The following is an 18,714-nucleotide window of genomic DNA, read 5'->3' as shown; positions in this document are numbered from 1 at the left end:
AGAATCGCTCAGAACTAAAACTGTGGGATTGTCATAAAAGATGATTTATTTTTAAGTAGCCATAAAGTCAATAAACCTCCAAGTAAGATTGTACTAAAATGTTTCTGTGTCTCAAATAAACCTTATTTTTCTGCTATTCCATCAGCTCTTTGCTCCCAGGCAGTTGACAGAGTGCAGTTTAAATTAAAATGTCCTCTTTTCCTCCCATATTATTCTATTGATTGTTACTAAAATCTCAGCCATAACCTGTTCAGTACCAAACAACTTGTGTATCTGTGATTCACGGTCACAGGCAGATAAGATAACAGACATTCACTGCTCTTTTTGTCACCATAACTTAGCTGCAATAACTATAACAAGGACAGATATTCACTTCTCTCCTCTCTGAAAACAAAGCGATATCTGCGGCCAATACTTACAACAGAACTGTGGTACTAAAATGCTGATTTGTCATAACACTTTCCAGCTATGTGACCAGTGCAGCCCAGGTAGGTGCTGGCAGGGAGCGGATCTAGACTCTGCTTGTTGGGGGGGCGGTTTAACAGAATCCCCAATCTCAGTTCGGGCACTCTGATTGGTGAATAGTTCCAGAAATTCACCAATCAGAGAGTGGAGACTGCACACTACTCTCACTGCAAGCATTAAGGAAGCACAGTGAGTTTGTGACAGCCTTGGTGTAAATGTTGCTCTGTGTGTTGGGTGGGGGGTTTAAAATGGATAGTTGAGGTGGGGGGATTAAAAAAACAGAGAGCTGATGAGCAAGGGGGTTAAAAAAGGAGGGCTTAACTTAGCGGAGTTAAAGAGGTACGTTAAAGAAGTACTACTTTCATACCTCCCAACATGTCTGTCCTCAACAGGAGGATGGGGGCGTGGCCTTGTTGGTGAAGAAGGTGTGGTCACGCCCCCAGAGCGCTGTAAAGCGCTAGGCTGCCCATTAGATAGCTTCCTTCCCCCAACATTCCAACTCGCGGGACAAACATGTCTCCGGGTGGAACAGCAAGACAGAGCCCTAAAATCGAGACTGTCTCCCTGAAATCGGAATAGTTGGGAGGTATGCCACTAGCTATCTATTTGTCTATTTTTGGGTAGGGGGCAATATATTTTTGCTTCTGGACCCCCCATGCCCTAGTTCTTCCGCTCTAAATTTATTAGTAAAAACTGCCATACCAGGACTTGGGATAACATGTTTCACTTTGTGTATAAACTTATCTCCCTCACTGCAAAGTATTGCTCTATGTTAGGCATCATTTTAAACGCCGAAATATGGTTGCCACCGTTTCTGGAAAGAATTGCTGGCCTTCCTGACTTTAAACTGCCTAAAGACTGATGCCCCACTATCTTACTACCCACCCCTCTTTTTCTTGAAATGAAGACATGAGATTCGTTTGGCAAAAAAGAGGTCACAGCTTTATTTTAAAATCAATCTTTTGAAAGGTGGCAAAGAAAACAGCACTGCATCAATGAGCTCCAGCCAATTATCACAACCAATAAGAGGGTGTCCTTAATGCCCCCTGGCACCTCCAGGCCCTGGAGATCTCATCCCCCTTTATCCTTGCTTCATACATGACCCACCATATGGGTGATATTGAGAATTTCAGCCTCACTTTCCAAGGGGTGTATCCCCATGGCCAACACTTGCACCCCCCCCTCCCCATGGCCAATGACTGCAGTGCTTTTCCGCCTTGTCTGCAAATAAAAAACATATAAACATATTATACAACTTATAACCCATCTGCAGTGTGGGTGTGGGAAAATTCTGAAAACCATACTAGTCTACACTCCTTGATTCCCTTAATTTGTACCTCTCTAATCCTTTCTGGCCATTCCTACAACTTCTTCCTCCCTTCTTCCATTGACTCCCTCCTAACTAGCTCCCCCTCTATTTCACACCTGATCTACCTAACTCATTCCCTTTTAACCTCCCCTAATCCCCCCACCTCCCCTCCCCTCTCTTAATAAGTGGTGAGCTGGTCCAGCCTCTCCATTTATGCTCCTTGGGTCCTAATTAGACCATACGTGCCAGCTCTCCTGAAATGTCCGGGAGACTCCCGAAATTTGGATCGGTTACCCGGACTCCCCGGAGAGCAGGCAATTCTCCCGATTCCCGGCCATCTCTGCAAATTAAACCGAGAGGGTGGGGCTTAGCAATGCCAGTGTTCGCTTCATTATGGCTAACGACGCGATTCTTTGAGACCCGCCCCCACACACCCACCTGACGCCCGGACCTCCCGGGACACAAGTTGCCAATGTTGGCAACTATGAATTAGACCGCTGTCCTCTTAATGTAATGTTTTTACCCCTATTAATGACATTATTTCCTGCAGTGTCCTTTGATCAGGTGACAGGAAGTCTATTGCGCATATGAAAATGTCTCCCTGATTTTAGCTATGATTTGTACCTGCAAAAAATACAGACTGTATATAATTGTGGATGGTTTTAGCGGGTCTTTTAGATAAAGCTACTTGTGTTTAGGTTTAGTGGTCCTGGTATATTTATATGCACAATTATATATACAATAACTGTGCGTAATCTTGTGAAGAAGGACAGCTGTGCAAAGGCTTCAGCAATCAATGCTAATAAATCTAATAGCCATTATATTCAGCAATGTTAAAACATTATCACATTCACTTGGGAATCCAATGAGTATTTTAATCAGATTTGCAGTGCATTGTGCACAGATAGCTGAAGATCCGGAGATCCAGCTGAAGTGACTGAACTCAGGAAAGTGTGGTGTAAACAGAGGGTTCTCTGTGGTAACTTCAAGCAGGGGCATTGATTTTGGTAGGATTGTGGTTATGTTTTTGATACTCAAACAGACCAAATCATGTTAGCTATCTATCTGAGGAACAGCATAAACAGCCTGTCAATAAAACCACAGGAAGAAACCAAGTGGGATATTCCACGTGCTTGCCGTTGGTATAACAAATATTTCATTAGTAAGATAGAAGAAGTATTAAAAGTCGCGTAGAGAGGACCTGAAAACGTACATTATACGATGTGCCTTATGTGCTTTGTATGTGTTACAAAAAAATCAAAGTTTCCTTATCACCCAGGAGAGTGTGTAATATATCGGTGCATGATAGATATGTGAATGCCATAAGCTTTCACAAACCAGAAAGATCCCCTTTAAATAACACCTGTTATCATACACAGTGGAGGCAGCCATTTTATGGGGGTACAATAACATTCATGATAACCCAGTCTATAAATTCACTATAAACCGGTGACATCACTGGAGCACTGATGAAAAACTGTTTAAAGATTTTTCTGGGAGAGGGGCGTGGCGGGAGGGCGGAGGGGGCGTGGCGGGGCCACGGACGCGTCATTTTGTTCCCACCCCCACAACGGAAATGTCGGTTTGTCGCAGGGGCCGGAGTCTAAGTGACGCGATTCACCGCAAGACGCGTCATTTTTGGGATGCCATTAGCGGGATGCGGGAAATCCCTACTCCTGTGAAACTGACCTGAATTTCAGGAGTCTCCCGGACATTCCAGGAGAGTTGGCAAGTATGTGTGTAAAACCACTTCCCTTTTTAGTATGCCATGCCCCCTTTAATTATGTCCCACCCCAGGGTGGCACCAACAACTTTTTGAATGAAAACAGAACTGGGAAATGTAAACAGTATTACTTTCATAGACTGGGACCAGTGAAAATGAGGACTTCAAGTCTACCTTTCACATGGCTTCAGTCAGCCACAATCCAGAATCCAGGGACATTCTGAATGAAATAATTACTTCTAATAGATCCCATCCTAGTCCGTTGACTTCCAAGATAGGTAACCTGCTGGCTGATCAACTGCATGTATGGTCAAGCAGTTTATTACACAATGAATTGGCCTAGACATCACTTCTTTATTACGGCTGCAGAAACGTTTACTAGGGGTGTTGTTCAAATCCCTACGTAGGATTGATAAATTGTTGCCTCGTTGAGGTCCTGGAGACGAGGGTCTGGTATTGACTCTGAGGGTACCAGATTGTATTTTGCTGGACAACATATTTATAATGAACTTTAAGGGTTAGAGGTTGTTAGAGGTTGTACATGTTTCTACTTTTAGGTGGCAGTCATTACTTTTTATCCTTTTGTACCATCTAGGTACAATTTGTATGGGGGAGAGCATCTATAAGCCCACAAAGAGCCATTAAAGTGAGCCATGATATTCCCATATGCTGATAACATAGTGGAGACTCAATCACATCTCAAGAGAAAAGATATAATCAATTAAGGAGGTGGGTCAGACATGACAGCAAGCAACTTCTCCCTGCAGACCGCTGAGGAGGACCAGGATGCATTGCTCATCCATAGTTCCCAATGGTTGCGATTTTTGGAGGGACATCTCGAATCACAGATTGCAAAAGTGTCGGGGATGCAAAATTTTGGGAGGTATGCTAACCTGCTGGTCTGACCAGATTCCTGTCTGGGTATTGGGACTAGTTTTGCGCAACTTAAAGTAAGCAGGATTATACAATGATGTTGATTTTTAATAGAGATGGACGAGCTCGGTTCCCCGAGATCCGAATTCATCCGAATTTAGCCTATCCGAGTACCGAGCCGAGCATGCTCGGTACTCTCCCGTCCGTTCGGATTCGATATCGAGGCAAAACGTCATCGTGATGTATTCGTATTTCTGAGCTCGGTTCTCGCGAGATTTGAAAAGCATAAGTACCAGCCTCCACAGCAATCCATCGCCATTTGACAGAGGGAGAAAGCAGGGTTAGGTCACACTGGCTATATCAGTGCAGGGACAGAGCAGTAATTGGACACATTATTGTTTCTATTTAATACCATTCTAATCTTAATACCAGTTGTTACAGCAGTAAGAGGAGGATAGAGGAGGGTTTTTGTTCAATTAAGTGCTGGCTGTCAAAAGTCCTATTTGTCAGCAGTCTAAAAAAATAATATTTAGCACTCCAAGTGCTTTTGGGGTGTTCCCCATTCTTTTGCATTAATTTTTCTGGCTGTCAAAAGTCATATTTGTCAGCAGTATAAACAACAATTTTTAGCACTACAAGTGCTTTTGGGGTGTTCCATATTCCCCAGTGTTTTACTGTAATTTTTTCTGCCTGTCAAAAGTCATATTTGTCAGCAGTATAAAAAACAATTTGTAGCACTACAAGTGCTTTGGCCTCATTATAATGGATTCAAAGCAGTCCATATGAGCAGAATCAGCAACCAGGTTCTGTCATCAGTCCTGATGGTAGTGTTCCCAGTACGTCATCTGGGAAAGGCGATGTCAAACTACATAGTCGTTTGAAATCAGGCCAAAAAACAGACATCCCAAAAAAAATTACTGTGTTGAAGCGAAAAAGAAGTGTAACTGAGGAAAAGTTAACTGCCGATAAAAAAAAAAATTGCCAACATGCCATTCTACACCCACAGTGGCAAAGAAAAAATGAGGCCTTCGCCTTTCTCTATTAGTGGCAGATCAAAAAATGTTACTGAGCCTTCTTCTTGTATGGTCACTCGTTACCAAGCAAGACCAAGTAATTTGGAGTCTAAAAGTGGTGCACAACTACTGTTACGCTTGAAAGCAGAGCTGCAAGAAAACAGTAAGGCATTAGAGGATAATGTTTGCTCTGAATCAAAAATTACATCAATCCCTGTGGAGAGTCCATCCACCAGTGGTATGTGTAATCGTGAGCATTCTGTTAGTGTACCCATAAAGAAGGGCCCTTTTAGCAGTTCTGCTGATGTGTGCCTGAACAGCCCGAGTGTAGCCGGTAATACACAAATTGAGGATGCCACTTTGGAATTAGAAGAGGATGAGGGGGAGATTTGGGTAGCCGACGAGGGCACTAATGATGATGTTGATGACTATGATGCAGACAGATACCAAATTGCCTTTCTCAATTTCTATTTATATTCTAGACTCTATAATGGCTGAATAGTTTTCTATTTTAATCATAGTGAAGAGGAGATCTGATGCAGACAGATACCAAACTACCTTGGTCCATTTATTTTTACTTTCTAATTCCACAGTCTATGCAGGCTGCTTTTTTTCTATTCAACTACAAGTGAAGGGCGGGGGGTGGGGGGGGGGGGGCTATAGAGATAGAAACCAAACTGCCTTTGTCCATTTCAATTTATATTGTACAGTCTATAATGGCTGAATTTTTTAGTATTTTCTACAAGTGAAGGGGGGCCTATAGAGACAGAAACCAAACTGGCTTTGTCCATTTCTTTATATATTTAACTATAAGTGTAGGGTGTGATATACACCCAAAGACGATGGCTGCATTGCCAATAGGCTAAGATGAAGAGGTTTGTGTGCAGAAGTAAGGATGGCCTACCAGGGATTAAACTGTTTTCTTCCTAATTTATTACCTTTAGAATTACCTTACTTATCCAAGAAACAGGTTGAACACTAAATTAGGTTATTTTATGCCCAAAAACATTGATTTTTAATCAAAATTGCAAAACAAAACCAAAACCAAAACACGACGGTAATCCAGATCCAAAACCAAAACCAAAACACGGGGGTCAGTGAGCATCTCTAATTTTTAAAGACGATATACAGGTGCTTGTAAATATATTTTATACCTTGTCAGACTGTTACACTGCATGCAGTGGTAATTGTGATGGTGTGACAGTGGGGGCATATTAGGTCACTTGGATAGAGGTTTTTTTAGGTGATGACCACACCCTTGAGTGGCTATGACTACACCACCTCCAACTTCATATAAATGTGGGCCCTTAAACAATTTTGCTATGGGGGCCACACATGTCTAGTTTGGGTCTAAGTAGCATGCAAATCCACACTAACAGAAATACAGTGAACCATGAACAATGTCTATGTAAATGGCTCCTGTCTTGTAATCTTCTATATGAAGTAAATATTATTGACTCATGAAGATAAATTATCCGATTTGCTCAATGTAAAATACATTTTCGTTTCACTTATGTTGGTATTTGTGTCTTTGCAATCCCACATTATAATTGATAGTGCAAACTTTTGAAATATATTTACATTTGATATTCCCAGTAGCATTTAATGATATGTGGAGTATTTCTTTACCTTTTAAAGGATGCCTAATGTACGGTATTAATCTCGCCCATATCACTGCTGACTCACAGCTTTGCACTGTAATCAATTTAAATACCATATACTAATGGAAGCAGAGATCTCTGTTCTACCTCTGCAAATTTCACAAAAGTAAAATGGGAGGGGGCTCAGAGAGGAACCTGGAATATTTCTCAGCAATCCCAAGGACAATTACTTAAAGGGATATTATACTGAAGACGTACTTTGATAACAACATGTGCTTTAAATGAGTCTTTTTAAAGGAAAATACAGGTAAAGGGCAGTTTCGTTCCTTGCTGAAGTAAATGGTCATAAAAAGTAATTTTAAAACGCAGTTATTAAAGCCAATAAATAAAAAATGTAGCTTTTTGTTGAGTTACGTGAGATAAATAAAATAGCTAAACTCAATCCATCCAGGCTCTTCCATAGACCCCCAGCCACCCAACCCCAAAGGGAGCTCCTTCCTCCAACCACTAGTTAATGAAAGCAGCGTTCTTGTTGTGCACCCAGCAGTATCGATTACACAGAAAGACTTTATTAGTGCATCTGCTCTGAGCCGGTGGCTACCAGGCCTCATGCTACACTTTTAATGGGACGTTTTTTGCGGGCCCACAGCTAGTCCGAGCTGGCCGATGACCACAGGAGTGACCGTTCAGCACAAGAACGAAAGCCCTCTTGAGAAGAGGGAGACGGTTCAGTTGAGATAAATGGCGACGTACAGCCATGGTTGCCAGCAGGGCCGGATTAACCCGAGGTCTAACTGGGCTACACTCCAGGGGCCTCGGGCACCCAGGGGGCCCTTGACAACGCTCCGATCTTGTGAGTCTCACTCTCACGTGATCTCCTCAGTAAGGAGCATACAGCACGCCGTGGAAGGACTACAGTGACAGGAGAACAGAAAGAGGTAAGTGCTTGGGGTGGGGGGCGTCTCACAGGGGAAGGCCTCACGGAGGAATGGGGGCCCTATTAGCCCAGGGGTCTCCATTCCTTAAATCCAGCCCTGGTTTCCAGCAGCTGTCTGTCTTGATAGGTCTACATTGACTGATTCATATTTCATGTCTCCACCTTCCACTGTTGCTCCTCATTCCACCAGCACCACGCCACCGCTAGCCACACAGAAGTGCCAGTCACCAATGGCTGCGTTATTATTGGTGAATGATCATGCTGCTGCCTTACAGTAGTCGCACCCAATTTCCCCACCAGCAGCGACAGTTATCATTCCGCTACCTTATGTATCAAGCATTCCCACCAACACATAGATTGTAAGCTCATGTGGGTAGAGCCATCTGTACCTTCTACTTCATGTCATTGTAGTTTGTTTATTTCTATCATGATCACCTAAATGTAAATTGGTATGTAATATGTTGGCACTTTATTAAAGATAATAATAATAATAATAATAATAATAATAATAATAATAATAATGACACCGCTCAACACTCATTGTATTGCCAATTATAATAGAGTGATTTTTGGGGTAACTTTGCAGTGCTTATTCCGAATATGATATCGGATTTGCTAGATTGGCTCTATTTTATTTAGATAATTGGTACCCCATTTAAAAATATAGAAATGCAAAAAAAGTAATGGTCAGACAGCGCCTACTTACACATCGCATTAAAATTGTGTCAATTCATACAAAAGTAAACACATGAAATATATAATGGCATTTTATTCAGTATAATAACAGATAAACATAGTGAGCCTGATTCATTAAGGAAAGTAAAGCAAAAAAAAGGAGTCAATTTTCTCCGGGACAAACCATGTTACAATGCAAGGGGTGTGAATAAGTTTATTATCTTTCACATAAGTTAAATACTGTCTGTTTTTTTCATGTAGCACACAGATACTTGATAGCTTTATTTTTAGACTGAAATTTAAAGTTGATCTAGGACATGCTCTACCCCAACTATAAATCTGCCCCCACATTTTTAAATTTACCTTAAATTTACCTCCCTACCCTTCAATGCAACATGGTTTTGCCCAGGTGCAAAGTTACTCATTTTTTATGCATTGCTTTCCTTAATGATTCAGGCCCAGTAAGCGGATTTGGATAATTACAATTAATATATAGTAAACTGCTGATACGTTTTTCTTTCATGTGGGTTATCAAAAAAATCACGTTGGAGGCTCCAGCTATAGTCTGCCATTATGTGTCTGTCCCTTGTACCTTGATACCTTTCCTCCATCACCTATCTGTTCTAAATTGGTCTACTAACACTTCCTACTACTATTGTAAATCTACTGATTGGGCCAATAAAAAATGCCCATGCGACTGCTTTATTGTGGATCAAAAGCACCTACAATATATCGATATCTCCCAGCAGTTTGATATTCATAGGGCGGTCCTAATACTCTGAGGTAAACGGGGTGTGTCCTCACAGGTAATGGTCATAACACGGGTGTATTGGGACGTAGTTTGGGACCATGACCAAATTGACTCAAATTTCCAATGAAGAATTTCTAATTTTTTCGGTACCAGCAGATGTGTTTTGCTTGTATCATTTTAATAAATAAAGTTGTAGATGCTTTGAGAGGCACAATCGTTTTCAAAAGTGGAGATGTTGGCTATAGCAACCAATCAGATACTAGCTGTCATTTTGTAGAATGTACTAAATAAATGATAACTAGAATCTGATTGGTTGCTATAGGCAACATCTTCACTTTCCAAACCCGCAGTTTAGTAAATATACCCCCTAGTCTTCTGGGCAACACCAGCTGGGTGATTACAGCATAGCACAGGCTTGTTATAACACAGAGGACCTGGTTCACTAAGGAACGCAATTTGCGTTTAATTTTTTTAAATGGATGGAAAATGCAGACAGGTGCATCCATATTTAACAAGAAGATCATCTCAAGGAACATTTCTAGTTGAATACGAGTGTAAGTGCAGTCTGCCTATATGGTACTTGCTGTATGAAGACAGGCACAACACTGCAGGATACGCACAATGCATATGTGTATATATAATCCCATCAGTACACACAGAAAAAATATTTACATTATTAAATACATTAACACCTGTTAATAATATAATCATTAATGAAAAAAAAACAAAAAAAGCTCTCCCCCCCCATGAAATACATTTATCCGGATGTCATTAATGACTGCTGTACATAAAATGCCTTTTTGCAGTTGCTCTTGACTACAAACACATGTTCTCGCATGCATACAGGTCACCATAGGTTAAAAACGTGGGCAAACTAAATGGGACAAGTGGTTATTATCTGATATCAATTACTATTTTTCTGTTTCATACGTGACTGCCATCCCCATAGGCAAACCGAGGGGGAAGGGGGGGGGGAAATCTAGTGCCTGGAAACCCCCCTCTAACCCTGGGGCACTGTATAATTGAGGTGGCTGGACCCTGCCCCCGCTTCACACGGCTCTGCTAGAAAACAAAGAGCTGCGTGCACCTAACAGTAGTGCAGCAGCATTGTCCATGTATATTATGGGGATATTATGGGGATAGGAAGAGTTGGAGAGCAGCCAAGCTCTGTATAAAATTATAGCCACGCCCCCATGCATGCTGGTCACACCCACTGGCGGTGTGGTGTGGAAACCCCCCTCTACAAATCCTGCGTTTGCCCCTGATCACTATCGCTTGGCACTTACACCTGACCTGTTGGTGATGCAAGTGATACGACTGAAAATCACGTACCTCAGAGATGCCCAGAGCTTGAAACGGACGGGTGTGCGTGCGCTCGACCTTGACACGCCCTTGCTGTACATTGACTACATGCATATGTCCCTTCCCTTCCCCGTTACGCCCCTGAAATCGTAGACTGGCGGAAGTGTCCTGCGTTCGAAGATGAATTGGTTGCACTTGTGTAGTCTGGCGTATAGTCCGTTCCTGAGCATGCGCAGATCAATTCAATGCAGAATATGGCACATATTGCCATTTACTTTTCTTAATGAATTAGGCACAGAATATCTATTTACAGCCAGCCTATTTCATCCTTGTTAGGACTCCTTAGTGTAGGATAAGATTCTCTCGTCAGCATATTAAGCGCTATGAGTCAGCCTCACTGTAACTATGAGTACATTGGGAGATTTTTAAGATAGATCATACTTGCCAACTCTCCCGGATTGTCCGGGAGACTCCCGCATTTTGCAAGAGTCTCCCGGACGAGTGTGGCAATCTCCCTGATAGGAAGGGGGAAAAATTTAGTTTAAACGCCGCGATTCACCCGGAATCGCGGCGTTTAGCCCCGCCCCCACTGTAAAATGACGCGATTTGCGTCATTCCGTCACGGGGGCGGGGCCAAAATGACGCGATTTCGCAGCCCCGCCCCCTGCACGCCCACGTCCCAGCTGGCATCTCCCGGAAAAGGAAAAAAAAATGTTGGCAAGTATGAGATAGATTGTAGAGAGAAAATACAAATAAACTGCTCTTATTCAGGAGAATAGATTTCTAGGTACTGTCTGGAGTCAGCATTACCAGCTGGGTTTTTACAACATGATATTCTGCTGTCCACCAACAACCAGCCAAATGTAATTATTAGTGCTCCTCAGTGCAGGATAAGCATTTCCGGTCAATGAGAAGATTTAGTTAAATCTTTTAGTTACTACCAAGGGACAATATACAAATACTCTACTCCTATTATTGACATCCTCAGCCCTTCTTGTCGTTTCAGTGAGGCTGTTCCTGCAACAAGGAATGTTGTGTTATCTTAATGGATGGAGCCAAACTGCCAAATTCTTTTTTTAAAATTTATTTTGATGAAGTGAGAATTTGTAGCGACAGTATAAAGGAGTAATACAAAATGTTCAAAAATTTAACAGTAATACAACAATAAAAGTAATTATAAAATAGTAAAAAAAAACACTCTCAGTGTTCCATTTTTATATTTATAAACTTAAATTGATGGGGTGAGTAAAAGGAAGGGGTGTGGGAAAGAGAGAAAAGGAGCCCCTTACTCGGAATTCACAAAGAATAAACTGCACATTGTGTCTACTAAATTGTGTAAAAGGTCCACGCAATACAGGGAAATCACCCAATAGCGATTTCATTGTGGGTAAAGCAAACGTAAACCAGGGTGCCAGACTATTTTTTTAGGATTATATAGTTTCTCCCTAACCCTGGGATTTACAACTCATTATAAAATACCCTATTATGGAGGTCAATCATGCAGTAATAGCACACTTGCCAACTCTCCCAGAATGTCCGTGAGACTCCCGAATTCCTGGTGGGTCTCCCGAACCCCCGGGAGAGTATGGCAGTCTCCCGCATCTGCCCACTTCCTAGTGAAGTGGTCAAAATTAAATCCAAAATCCCCCCCTCTGCTGTAAAATGATGCGTGTGCGTCATTACGTCACGGGGGCGCGGCCAAACTGACGTGATTTTCGGATCCCCGCCCCCTGCACGCCCACCTGCCCCAGCAGCTCACAGATCATACTTTTCATAAGTTGGCAAATATGAGTAATAGTTATCTGATCCTAAGTACTAAGGGGCCTGATTCATGTTCCAACGTGCATAGCGTATATTGCATAGCTCTGCGCATGCCCATAAACGGACCTTACACCGATGAACGCAGTTGCCAGCAATTCATGGCCTGTGACTTGATAGGCAGAACAGGGGAGGGACGGGGCAGACTAACGTAGGACATGTACAGTAAGGGGGCGCTGAGGGTATACCAACGTAAATGCGACAATTCAAGTCCCAGGTTTCTCGTTAGTATGATTGGTTTCAGCCAGGGCCGGATTTACCGCTAGGCAACCTAGGCACCTGCCTAGGGCCTAGCGGCTCTCGGGGGACACAGCTGGGGGGGACAGGAGCAATTTAAAAAAAAATAAAATAAAAATTCGGCCCCTCCCCCGACTCGCGGCACCCCCCCCCCCCCCCCCCGCGAGTCGGGGGGTGCCGCGAGTCGGGGGAGGGAGGGGGTCGGGTGCCGCGAATCGGGGGAGGGGGGGGGTCGGGTGCCGCTCGTCGGGTCCCGGCAGCCTCTTCTCCTCTCAGTGTCTCAGTGATAGAGAGAGAGGAGAAGAGGCTGCCGGGACCCGACGAGCGATCACGTGACTCTTTTTTTTTTTTTTTTTAAATCTGGACTGACCGAGGAGGAGCAGCGCGCCGGACAAAAAAGGCAATAGAAAGGTAAGTAAAACAACAGAGGGACAGAGGTGGTGATGGTGATGGGCACAGAGGTGGTGATGGGCACAGAGGTGGTGATGGTGAAGGGCACAGAGATGGTGATTGGCACAGAAGTGGTGATGGTGATTGGCACAGAAGTGGTGATGGTGAAGGGCACAGAGGTGGTGATGGTGAAGGGGCACAGAATTGGTGATAGTGATTGGCACAGAGGTGGTGATGGTGATTGGCACAGAAGTGGTGATGGTGATTGGCACAGAAGTGGTGATGGTGAAGGGCACAGTGGTGGTGATTGGCACAGAAGTGGTGATGGTGAAGGGCACAGAGGTAGTGATGGTGAAGGGGCACAGAATTGGTGATAGTGATTGGCACAGAGGTGGTGATGGTGAAGGGCACAGAGGTGGTGATGGTGAAGGGGCACAGAATTGGTGATGGTGATTGGCACAGAGGTGGTGATGGGCACAGAGGTGATGATGGGCACAGAGGTGGTGATGGTGAAGGGCACAGAGGTGGTGATGGTGAAGGGGCACAGAATTAGTGATGGTGAAGGGCACAGAGGTGGTGATGGTGAAGGGGCACAGAATTAGTGATGGTGAAGGGCACAGAGGTGGTGATGGTGATTGGCACAGAGGCGGTGATGGTGAAGGGCACAGAGGTGGTGATGGTGAAGAGGCACAGAGGTGGTGATGGGCACAGAGGTGGTGATGGTGAAGAGGCACAGAGGTGGTGATGGTGATTGGCACAGAGGTGGAGATGGTGATTGGCACAGAGTTGGTGATGGTGATGGGCACAGAGGTGATGGTGAAAGGGCACATGTGATATTGTGAAGGGGCAAAAGTGACAATGAAGGGGCACAGTGTGATGATAGAGGGACAAAAGTGACAAGAGCACATACTTGGATTTATGCGTATTATTTTTGCAAACAACTTAAGTATTTCTGCCCTGACTTCAATATTTATTAAGTTGTTTTGACCCAACTACTTAAAAAAACGGGATTGCTTGGTAATTATTTAGGGGTGCCTTTTTCTGCAGCAGGGTGGCCTTGCTCTTTTCACATGTTAGGTACGCCCCCAAAGATGCAAGCCACGCCCTCACCTCCTTTGGCGGCACATGCTTTCATGTCTACTTAACTATAGGGGTATATGGTAGGCTGCAAAAATATAGTGCTATGGATTGTTTCAGGGAGGGGGCCCAAAACCAGTATCCTGCCTAGGGCCCTATGAGGTCTAAATCCGGGTCTAGTTTCAGCCGTACCACTTGCACCCACTCCCACTACAGGGCAGTAATAAATGTTGACCGATGGTGATGACTGACACGGCAAAGTCTTTGATTGAAAAAAAACTCATATGCATGGCACTAGCTGGCACAGAAGAACTGTAACTAGTCTAGACTGTAAAGACACATTGTGGGTCTGATTCATTAAGGAATGTAAATCAGTATACGTGCCGTATTTTGCGTAAAATTGCTCTGCGTAGCAATGCCAGTGAACGCAAGTGTATACAATTCATCTTCGAAATGCAAAGGACATTTCCGATCGCCTACAATTTCAAGGGCTGAACGGGGAGGGGAAGGGGCGTATGCATGTAGGTAATGTACAGTAAGGGCGTACCAAGGTCGAGCACACGCACATCCGTCCGATTCAAGCTCTGGGCATCGCTCAGGTACATGATTTTCAGCCGTATCACTTGCACCAGCTACAAGTCAGGTGTAAGCGCCAACTGATAGTGATGACGGTCCCGTACACATGCCACAACATGTGTTTGCAAGTAAGATCAACTGTAAAATTGCATTTTATGTACAGTGGGCATTAATAGCCTCCTGGTATATGTATTTCAGGTAAAAAAAAAAACTTTTTCATGTATTTTTTATTAATGATTATATCATTAACAGGTGTTAATGTGTTTCATTTATTTTTTTTTAATCTGTGTGTACTGATGGGACTTTATATTACATATGCATGTACATATCCTGCAGCATGTTGTGTCCATCTGCATACAGCAAGTGCATATAGGCAAAGCTTACTTCATCATCATCGTCATCATTTATTTATATAGCGCCAACATATTCCGTAGCGCTTTACAATTGGGGACAAATATAGTAAACTAATAAACAAACCTGGTAAAACAGAGGTGAGAAGGCCCTGCTCGCAAGCTTACAGTCTATGGGGTACTTAGCGTACTTACACTCGTATTCAACTACAAACATTTTTTCAGATCCACATATATTTCTATAAATGACTATGCTGTTGATCTTTAATTTTATAGTAATTTTTTTTTATTGCATTCTGATTTGACCTTTTATTATACTTATGCTTGTGCGTATACTGCAGTCTGTTCTGTGTGTCTGTTTAGGCAGAGTGTACTTACACTTAGATGCAAATAGAAAAGTACCTTGAGATACGCTTGGATTTGAATACTGTTGGAACTACGCTAAGTTCCGTGGTGTTTTTTAAAACACAAGTTGCGTTCAGACATGAATCCGGCCCTTAAGATGTAGCCAAACAAACTATATTTCACTGCAAGGGGCAAAAATACAAACTTTTATATTGCATGCAGGGCAAATGCTCTCTTTGTACCCTGTATTTTAGAGTTGGGCTATGCCCCCCCCCCTCCCCCCCACTCACTGCTGTAAATCCGGTTGTACATTTTACATCCAAAACAAAAATGTTGTGATTTTTTGCACCTTGTAGCTGGATTTGTTCCTGATTTTAAATAAGCCCCTAACAATTCTTTCTACCATTTAATAGATTACTAACTTTAAGCCATTTAATCCAGTGATAGTCTGAATTACACTTTGCTTCCCCTCGAGAGTATCTTAGTTCACAATGATTGATATATTTTCTCAATTACATTGCGGTTTAGGTTTTCTTCAAGGTCATCCCATAATGCACACTCGGAAATACCCTCTCAAAAAGATTTTTCTTGCTCATAATTCCTTTCCCCAGCTTCAGTTTCCTGCTTAGATCCTCCAGACATTGGTCATTTTGTCAGATGAGGTTGTTTCTAAATATAATAACTTAATAGATTGATGCTACATACTGTACAATACTTGTGCTGATTTGCTATCCATGTATCTTGTGGAGAGACTAGGTGGTCCAATAATACAAGACGTGGGATCGGTAATATCATAGAAAAGAAGGATTTGGGACCTTCTCATAATGTTGTCTGATTACTGAATTCTTTTTTATTCTAATATATTGTTTTTATACCTGGAATGTATTGTGTTTATTATTTTTGGTTACAAATTGCATTATCTGACCCAGGCTTGAAAATAATAAAATGCACAGTGCGGAAGCTCATAGTGTTTACCATAATACCTTCTAAACCAATAACGACACGGACACCAGAATAACGTTGGAATTAAAATATATTTATTAAATGGATATATTAAACTAAAGGGGCTGAAGGCAGACGAGAGCAGGGCAGATGGCAAAAACAAAACCAATAACGGTGGAAAGGTCAGACCATTGAACCACCAACCCAGGATTTACCTTATCTATTGGCCGGTGCGAAATATATGTCCAACGGCAAGACTACACCCCCTATATAAACCGCCAGCGATAATCAACATACTGGCCCAGAGTCCCATTCACTGGACCCAACACACGTGATGACAACACCATACTAAAGGGGGAGTAGTGACCTATGACATATAACCCAAGCACCATATGCAAACTTACCAACTGCACTGCTCTCCCACCGAAGAGACATAACCATTTTAAAAACAGCCGGGTGGGAGGGAGGAATCCGGAAACAGAGAGGGGAAAATGGTGGAGAACTTTAACCTATATAAAACAAACCCCCCCCCCCCCTCTCTGCCTATTGGTTCACATATAACACAAGCCCATAGGCTAAACACCTAATCACTCACCCACGTGATTTTAACTGCGTTCAGGCTGATGGCCACACTTCTCTTTTTGATTTATTACTCTTTGCATTGCTAAAACGTGTCTTCTAAAGTTTAACATACAGGATTACAATGCTAGTTTATATTTGATCATCATAATTTATTTATATAGCAGCACCAATTACGCAGCGCTGTACAGAGAATATTTATCATTTACATCAGTTCCTGCACCATTGGAGCTTACAGTCTAATTTCCCTAACATACTGTTACGAGCCGCGGCTCCCCGACGGGCCGCCGCGGCTCGCTTCCGGCTCTCCCAGACGCCCCGGCCGTCTCCATGACGACCGGGGTCTCACTTCCGCCTCTGACGTCCCGGTTGCCTAGGCAACAACCGGGATGATGTAATCCGGAGGCCGCAGCGCCCGGCCAGCGGGCTGACACCCGGGCATATTCCAGCAGGGAAAGGTAGGGCTATTTATGCCTATGGAGTAGACTCTGTGAGAGTCCTTTTGATTTAGAATTGGTGCTGTCTTGTGATTGCCAGTATTGTCTCGGTGCAGAGATTATGCTGTGGGAGGGGTTGTATTACTACGACTCCTATTGGCTCTCCTTGTTATTTAAGGCAGTGAGGACTTAGCCTCATTGCCAGTTATAGCTTCCTGTGTAGCTAGGCTCCTGTTCCTGTTTCCCTGCTCCTGTTCTGTATTCTAGTTTGGATTTCCCGTGTATGACCCCTGGCTTGTTTCTGGACCTTGTTGTATTGCCTGTGACCCCTGACTTCGGCTCGTTACCTGATATCCCTGCCTGCTGCCAGCCCTTGACCTTTTGCCTGGATCTCACATCTCTGTGTTCTACCACGCTGCCTCAGGGTTCTCCCCAGTCAGTGCACACTACACGACCCTCCGTTCATCTGCAGCCAAGTCTGTCCCCACCACTAGGGGCTCCAGCGAACACCAGACATCGGAGCAGATTCCGGGTTCTGTCGTGCTGACTGAAGGAGTTCCTAACACATACATACACACACACGGACAGACACACACAGACTAGGGTTTATTTTGTCAGCAGCCAATTAACCTACTAGTATGTTTTTTTTATTGTAACAAAGAACAGGTTGGTGCTGTGGTGATGGCAATTACTGCAATATTTATTGCGATTGGCCAGAGCATTTGGGAGCAGCGAGATATTCCTTGGTGAAGAGGTCTTCTCAGGCTTGGAAGTGGGCCGATCATGTGATGCTCCCATCCTCCTCCAGAACTCCATCTTTGGCCAACGTCCTCTCCCCAATGCTTCCAAGTCCACCTTCCACAGGGTAATAATAAGTTGTATTAAGAGGTTTCTTACACCTTTAAGTGGTTTCATTATGCGATCAGTTTTGTGCGTATGTACTAGCATTTTTAAGATAGTTCAATAAAAATGGACCTGAAATTGAAACCATTGTTTCCAATCACCCCCTACCGACTTGTCCTATTACTCCTGTCCGGAAGAGTTGGGGCAGCATTACAGATTTCATTGATCCCAAGGGACTAACTTCCGATGACGTAAAACAACCGCATGACAAACCCATTCAATGGCGTGGAACTTTCTTAACTCGCCTATAAACCCAAAACAAAGGCTTGATCCTGACATTGCTCCGTGTGTGGGGATAAATGGTTATTCTGCCAGATCAAAGTCTTTTTTGTCCTAATTCCTCCCACATACTGTGGGCTTTTCCTGTGCTATGCCACACTAACACTGCGCTCAGACTAAAGTGACAAACAG

The sequence above is a fragment of the Mixophyes fleayi genome, chromosome 2, assembly GCF_038048845.1.
Source record: "Mixophyes fleayi isolate aMixFle1 chromosome 2, aMixFle1.hap1, whole genome shotgun sequence".
In the NCBI taxonomy this organism is placed as follows: domain Eukaryota; kingdom Metazoa; phylum Chordata; class Amphibia; order Anura; family Limnodynastidae; genus Mixophyes; species Mixophyes fleayi.
Note: the sequence above shows the minus strand (reverse complement) of the source record.